The sequence below is a fragment of the Scyliorhinus torazame genome, unplaced genomic scaffold (genome assembly GCF_047496885.1).
Source record: "Scyliorhinus torazame isolate Kashiwa2021f unplaced genomic scaffold, sScyTor2.1 scaffold_210, whole genome shotgun sequence".
Lineage (NCBI taxonomy): Eukaryota > Metazoa > Chordata > Chondrichthyes > Carcharhiniformes > Scyliorhinidae > Scyliorhinus > Scyliorhinus torazame.
In genome coordinates this window covers 147,501-155,643 of record NW_027307937.1, presented here as the reverse complement: position 1 = coordinate 155,643, position 8,143 = coordinate 147,501, and the positions used below count along the sequence as shown (strand labels likewise).

Here is an 8,143-nt window from a genome sequence, read left to right as displayed (position 1 = left end):
GGGACCGAGAGACAGAGAGAAACATAAGGGAAGGGGGGAAACTGTCTCTCATCTTTTTTTAGCCTCTGATTGAAAGCTGTACCACTTTTGTGTTTGAACATTGCTGAGAGTTTGTGTAACTGAAAAGTGGATCCTGGGATCTCGCTATCAAACAGTGTCAAATTTTACCTGTCTTTCAGTTAACTTTCTCCCTCTTTTCCCCAGGAATTTGAATTTTGAAGACTGCAATGTGAGCAGGAATCTTTGGACAAGGGCTATTCTCCAGAGGACAAGTGGATGGACTGAGGCCTACTCCACAGGCCGCACTCACGTGAGTTGTCTCTTTATTGCCGCCCCGGCCTTTCACTTAGACACAAACCCATTAACCCTTTGGTGGGTGACAAAGAGTAAATTAAAAATCTGCAATATGAAGCTGTCTAAATTTTGTTTATGAACCCAAAATAACAGGGTTCTTTTAAATCTGGGTGTCCCGAAAGAGAGGGAGGGGTTGGATTTCATTGTCTGAGCCCCGATCACTCTCCGTATAATCTGTTAGCTATTTTAAACGACACTCAACACTGCTGACTGCACCTTCTGGGATCTTTCTGTGTACCAATGGATTTTGTTTTAAAAAGGTTTTTCTCAGTTTTGAGAGGCAGTTTAACTCTTTCAGAGGATTGAAGGGAGTTCTTTAGACTTGGTCCAATCCACACACACAGGCTGAGGGTTGAGGAAGGGGTTTAGATCCAGGGGGGAATGGAGCTCGTAGCAGGAGTGAAGAGGGTAGGGGGGGAGAGGAAAGACAGCATCCCGCCTGGTTAGGTTCACATTGCTGCTGCTGTGGGATCTTGCTGTTCACGCACAGGCCTGTGGCCTTTGCCCGCAAAGTAATTGAGATCTCAACTCTTAAATAAAAATAGCACACGGACTGCAAAGTGGGTTCGAAGGTCTCACATTTGAAAGTCTTGGGAATGAGGGAGTTGATGAACCCTTTCCACAGACTGAGTGGATATTCAGCCAGGATCACATTGCTGCATGTGGGATCTTACTGTGCAAACAATACTGCTGTCAGTTTGTACAGTGCAACAATGGTGTAGAAACAGAGAGAAAGAGAGAGATAGAGAGATCCACAATGTGAAACTCTACTCAACAATGAAAGTGTTATCATTTTTGGGATCTCCCTGTGCACAAGTTGCCTGCAGAATTCACAAAATTAACAATAGTGGGGTCACTTTTAAAAGGCAGCCATTGACTATAAAGAAATCAAGATGGCGCGGAATTAAAGTCCCTTAACTTGGAGCGGGTATAATTCTGGAATGAAGCCTGTATTTTAGGCCGAGACATAAATATGAGGGTGAAATGAAATCCGCAGGGGGCCATTTGAATTCAGTTTGCTGTGGTTGTGATTGTTAGATTCCTGAGTGTGACCCTCTCTCTCTCTTTCTCTCTCTCTCTCCTTCCCAACGACTGGGATGAGAATGAGAGAGAGATAGAAGTACAGAAAGAGTGTGGGGCTGGGGGGTGATGGAGAGTAGAGAGAGGGAGAAAGACAGAGAGGGAGGTAGTGAAAAAGAGAGGCTTTCTCTCCCTTTCTGCCTTCTTTCCATTCTTGTCTCTCTCTCTCTCTGTCTCCCCAGCGTTCTGAAGATATCTGTCCATCCCTCTCCACCTTCTTTGTGTGTCTATAAACCTTCAATCATTGAAAACCACCCCACAAACTGCAATGGGGAGCCTCCAGCACACCTTCCCGGGGATTCCTTGATTTGGGAAAAGAATAGTAATAAATGCTGGGAGGGCGATTTTAAAAAGTCCCCTCACGGACCGGGCAGTGGGTTTCCCAGTTTAAAGAGGGGAGTTTAACTTTCTGAGGGCGGATGTGTCTCCAGACTCGGAATACCCGTGCTGTTCAGGAGTTGGGGTGGTGGCGAGGGGAGATGGAAGAAAGAATATAGCAGTCAAGGGAAGGAACATGTCCTCCACCCCCTGCTCACCAGCCTGTCCCACCGTGACAGGATCACATTGCTGTGTGTGGGATCCTGCTGTGCACCAATGGCCTGCAGCCTTTCCTGAACTGCCAACTTAGTGACCACGCACAATTTAAAATTAAACTGGCTCACTGAGTGTGCAGCAGTCGGGAGGGGGTGAGGGAGTGAGTCTGAAATGAATAGGCCGCAGCCTGGGTACAGGTTTGTCCTCAATGGTGGTGTTTGTGTTTTCGACAGAGCGGTGGGGTTGGAAGGATTTCTGAGGGGGGGGTAATGGAGTTAAATATCCCTGTCTCTGTCCCTCCAGCTTTCTGTCTCTCCCTTTCCAGTCATTTATTTGTATATTGAATCTTCTAATAAATGGGTTTGAGAATCCCAAGGTGATTTGTGGTTATGTTAATTGGGGGGGTTTGGTTGGTTAAGAGGGGAGGGGAGGTCAGTGGGGGTCCCCTTTCCCTCTCGCTCCCTCGTGCTCTGTCTGGGAGGTTTCGGGACTGAGTTGCTGATGCTGAGGAATGTTCTGTTTAACTGGGGGCGGAGGCGAGGGGGGTGGATGGGGGCGGGGGGGTGCGTGGGGCCGGGGGGGGATTTGTTCTTTGTCCCTGCGGCTTAATGCAGCCTCTCTGACTATGCCTCAATTTTGCACCCTGCGAAGAATCTAGGGTTTAGTGGATGTGGGGAAGCATTTTGAATGGAGTTTCTTGAGGACTTGACTGAGTTCTCTCTCTCTCTCTCTGTCTCTGCCTGTCTGTATTCCACCGTGTGAAAATGCGAGAGAGAGAGAGTGAGAGAGAGGGAGAGAGAGGCGTGGACACACATTTCCCACTCACTTCAACCCCAATCCTCACTTAAAAATCGCTTTGTATCTGGCCATACCCAGGTTTGTGTGGGATCCTGCTGTGTACACATGCTCTGCCCTCCCCCCCCTCCACCTTATAGTCCTCACACCGCCACAATGTCCAGAAATAGATTGAGGGAAAGGAGGAGGGTGGGGCTAGAGGGAGAGAAAAACCTTTAATTGACTGACTGAGAGGAGGTGAAGAGGATGGATCTCTGGAATTACAAATATTAAACATGTCCAGTGTGGTGGGACATGTATTACAAATGGGAAGACAGGAACCTTTCAGAGGACATTCCCTCTGGGCAGCATGTTGGCACAGTGGTTAGCACAGTTGCTTCACAGCTCCAGGGTCCCAGGTTCGATCCCCGGCTGGGTCACTGTCTGTGCGGAGTCTGCACGTTCTCCCCCTGTCTGCGTGGGTTTCCTCCGGGTGCTCCGGTTTCCTCCCACAGTCCAAAGATGTGCGGGTGAGGTGGATTGGCTGTTCTAAATTGCCCTTAGTGTCCAAAAAGATTAAGTGGAGTTACTGGGTTATGGGGATAAAGTGGGATAGGCTGGAGGTGTGGGGCTTGGGTAGGGTGCTCTTTCCAAGGGCCGGGGCAGACTCGATGGGCCGAATGGCCTCCTGCTGCACTGTAAATTCTATGATTTCAATCCGGCCCTCACAGAGGGGCTGGAATGAAAAAGGCTGCGATTGGGGGGGCGGGGGGCAGTTTAATCTCCCAATCGCACAGTGCCTGTGTTTTACTGTAGTTAATGTCACGGTTCCTTGTGAAAGTCCAACCATCCAATGCTGGGAGATATGGAATGCTCGGAGGGCGGTTTGAAAATCTCTCCCAAGGTCTGGGGCAGCTGGTTTCATTGCTCTCTGTGGGATCCTGCTGTGCGTCAGTGACCTGGGGCCTTTCCTGAACTGCAACTGGTAACCACCCAATTAAACAAAGCAACTCAGCTTCACTGAGTCTGAAGCAGTCGGGAGGGGGTGAGGGAGTGGGTCTGAAATGAATAGGCCGCAGCCTGGGTAAAGGTTTGTCCTCAATCCCAGTGGTGTTTGTGTTTTAGACAGGGCGGTGGCATTGGAAGGATTTCTGAGGGGGTTTTGTGGTGAAATATCCCTGTCTCTGTCCCTCCAGCTTTCTATATCTCTCTCTTTCCAATCTCTCTCTCTTTCCCATCTCTCTCTCTTTCCAATCTCTCCCTCTTTCCCATCTCTCTCTCTTTCCAATCTCTCTCTCTTTCCAATCTCTCCCTCTTTCCCATCTCTCCCTCTTTCCAATCTCTCTCTCTTTCCAATCTCTCTCTCTTTCCCATCTCTCTCTCTTTCCAATCTCTCTCTCTTTCTATCTCTCTCTCTTTCCAATCTCTCCCTCTTTCCCATCTCTCCCTCTTTCCAATCTCTCCCTCTTCCCAATCTCTCTCTCTTTCCAATCTCTCCCTCTTTCCAATCTCTCTCTCTTTCCAATCTCTCTCTCTTTCTATCTCTCTCTCTTTCCAATCTCTCCCTCTTTCCCATCTCTCCCTCTTTCCAATCTCTCCCTCTTTCCAATCTCTCCCTCTTCCCAATCTCTCTCCCTTTCCCATCTCTCCCTCCTTCCAGACATTTCTTTCTATATTTATCTTGTAATAAATGTAAAAGAAAACCCCAATGTGATTTGTCGAGAGGTAAGAGAGAGGGAAAGAGAAAGAGAGGGAGGGTGGAGGGAGACCGAGAGAAAAAGAGAGGGGGTGTGAGAAAGACAGAGATATTGTGGAAAAGAGAGGGTCTGGGGGTGGGGGTCTGCTGTGTGCAGTCACGGCCCAGTTACATGTGTTAGAAAGTGCGATTTTTCACAAGCTAGAATCCTGAGACGGTCAATTTGAAAATGTCTCCAGAGGGAGAGAACCCCTGAGAGAGAGAAAGAGAGACAGATCTGAGGGGGTGTGGGGGAAAATCCCTGTCTCTTTCGTTCCCACTCCATCCCTCCGTCCGTCCGACCATCCATCCATAGCTTTACTCTGTAACTCAAACCGTGCTGTACCTGTCCTGGGAGTGTTTGATGGGCACAGTGTGGAGGGAGCTTTACTCTGTATCTAGCCCCGTGATGTACCTGTACTGGGAGTGTTTGATGGGGACAGTGTGGAGGGAGCTTTACTCTGTACCTAACCCCGTGCTGTACCTGTCCTGGGAGTGTTGATGGGGACAGTGTAGCGGGAGCTTTACTCTGAAACAATGGAATTTAGATTAAGGGGTGATTTAATCAATTGCTTCAGAATAATAATTGATATTGTACATTTTGTGTGTGTCTCATTGTGAGCTCCCAAACATGTACAGATGTCCACATCAACATGGCATAATGTTATATTAACTGGGACAAGAGCTTATAGTATAAACAGTGATGGGGACAACTGCAGTGATCACTGGGAAAGGAGCTAATGTGTTCTCAATAGCGATATGGATGTGAACGGTTATATATTACAAGCTAATATTCACAAAGCCATTCTCTAATGCAGTAATATTTCAGACAGAGTGTACAGCAGCATTTACAGCTACTGATGCTGCCAGGAATTAAATTGATTCAGCGTTTTTTGTCGGAAAATTAAAACAGGTTCTTGATTCATCGAAATTGAGATGGTCTAGTCACTCGGGAAAGTTCGATAGGATGAATGGCCAACTCCTGTTCCTATATACCTGTCCTGGGAGTGTTTGATGGGGACAGTGTAGAGGGAGCTTTAATCCGTATCTAACCCCGTGCTGTACCTGTCCTGGGAGTGTTTGATGGGGACAGTGTAGCGGGAGCTTTACTCTGTATCTAACCCCGTGCTGTACCTGGCCTGGGAGTGTTTGATGGGGACAGTGTAGAGGGAGCTTTACTCTGTATCTAACCCCGTGCTGTACCTGGCCTGGGAGTGTTTGATGGGGACAGTGTAGAGGGAGCTTGACTCTGTATCTAACCCCGTGCTGTACCTGTCCTGGGAGTGTTTAATGGGGATAGTGTAGAGGGAGTTTTACTCTGTATCTAACCCCGTGCTGTACCTGTCCTGGGAGTGTTTGATGGGGACAGTGTAGCGGGAGCTTTACTCTGGATCGAACCCCACACTGCACCTGCCATGGGAGTGTTTGATGGAGGAAAGTGTAGAGAGAGCTGTACTCTGTATCTAACCCCATGCTGTACCTGTCTTGGGAGTGTTTGATGGAGATAGTGTAGTGGGAACTTTAATCTGTATCTAGCCTCGTGCTGTACCTGTTCTGGGAGTGTTTGATGGGGACAGTGTAGAGGGAGCTTTACTCTGTATCTAGCCCCGTGATGTACCTGTACTGGGAGTGTTTGATGGGGACAGTGTGGAGGGAGCTTTACTCTGTACCTAACCCCGTGCTGTACCTGTCCTGGGAGTGTTGATGGGGACAGTGTAGCGGGAGCTTTACTCTGTATCTAACCCCGTGCTGTACCTGTCCTGGGAGTGTTTGATGGAGACAGTGTAGAGGGAGCTTTACTCTGTATCCAACACCGTGCTGTACCTGTCCTGGGAGTGTTTGATGGGGACAGTGTAGGGGGAGCTTTACTCTGTATCTAACCCCGTGCTGTACCTGTCCTGGGAGTGTTTGATGGGGACAGTGTAGAGGGAGCTTTACTCTGTATCCAACACCGTGCTGTACCTGTCGTGGAAATGTTTGATGGGGACAGTGTAGACGGAGTTTTACTCTGTTTCTAACCCCGTGCTGTACCTGTCCTGGGAGTGTTTGATGGGGACAGTGTAGAGGGAGTTTTACTCTGTTTCTAACCCCGTGCTGTACCTGTCCTGGGAGTGTTTGATGGGGACAGTGTAGAGGGAGTTTTACTCTGTTTATAACCCCGTACTGTACCTGTCCTGGATGTGTTGATGGGGACAGTGTAGAGAGAGCTTTACTCTGTATCTAGACTGTGCTGTACCTGTTGTGGAAATGTTTGATGGGGACAGTAGAAGGAGCTTTACTCTGTATATAATCCAGTGCTGTACCTGTCCTGGAAGTGTTTGATGGGGACAGTGTAGAGAGAGCTTTACTCTGTATCTAGCCTGTGCTGGACCTGTCCTGGGAGTGTTTGATGGGGAAAGTGTACAGAGAGCTTTACTCTGTATCTAGCCTGTGCTGTACCTGTCGTGGAAATGTTGATGGGGACAGTGTAGAGAGAGCTTTACTCTGTATCTAACCTGTGCTGTACCTGTCATGGAAATGTTGATGGGGACAGTGTAGAGAGAGCTTTACTCTGTATCTAACCTGTGCTGTACCTGTCATGGAAATGTTGATGGGGACAGTGTAGAGGGAGCTTCACTCTGTCGGACATTGGGAATCTTTGTTATACTATTCCAGAGGGCTGTGGAAGCTCAATCATTGAGCATGTTCCAGACACAAGTCGACTGTGTGTAGTAACATAGCAATGAGTGTGTGAGTGTGCGTGAGTCTGGGCTTGCCAAGATCTGTTTGAATGGTCGGTCCTGTTCGATGGGCTGAATGGAGTGCATCTGCCCCTATGTTCCTTTGAGACTTAAATGCAAACACACACACTCACAGATACACACACGAGCACACACACGCATGCACACACACAGAGGTTTACTGAATATCTTAGTCATTTAAGACAATTTGATAGAATGCTACACATCCTAGTTTGCCAACGACACCAAACATTAGACAGCATTGTAAGCAGCATAGCTGAAAACATCAAATTGCAGAGAGATATGAATGTTTTGTAAGTGGACACAACTGGTGGACGTGTTTCAGTGTAGGGAAATATAAGATGCTGTACTTTTGACTTGGAAAGGATAGAACCGTGTTCTTTCTAAATGATGAGAAGCTGGAAACAGTGGAAGTTCAAAACGTGCAACATTTCTGTGTGATAGGATTGAGGCATCAGTTAAAATAGTTCTGTTTCAAAATTTAATATAACCTGTGTCTTCTGTGGCAGCTTTCGGAATCTCTCAGTGGAATTTACCTTTTGCAGCAAGTGTTAACAAGTGTATGGGAACTGAAGTTTGATTGAGACATTCCTGCATTATGGAAATGTGTGTGATCTATTTAGGATAGGAAATCGATTGATTTTCAAAGCATGCAGTAGTTTGTTAACTACAGCAGATTGTGAGGCTTGAATGTTCACAACTTCCATGTGCTGAGAGAAAGGACTGATTAACCAAGGCCGATTATTCAAAAACTTCAGACAAGTGACAAAGCAGCAGGAACAGCGAATACACAGACAGAGACAAGCAGGCACCTGTAATTGGAGCTTAAACTTCATGTTTGAATATGAAGCGCTGAGCTCATGATTGAAATAAGCAAGAGTCCACCCTGGGATTGTGTGCAAATTGAGTTCTGTATTTCCAAATA

General features: G+C 47.4%; 1 long non-coding RNA gene across 1 annotated transcript in view; it reads left to right on the top strand.

Moving 5' to 3' along the window:
- Positions 1–234: 234 nt before the first annotated feature.
- The window catches only part of LOC140405770 (uncharacterized), a 99,165-nt gene continuing 91,256 nt past the window's right edge, over positions 235–8,143 (top strand). The window contains exon 1 of the long non-coding RNA XR_011938749.1: positions 235–310. This is a non-coding gene — a long non-coding RNA (uncharacterized lncRNA). The remainder of the gene's footprint in view (positions 311–8,143) is intronic.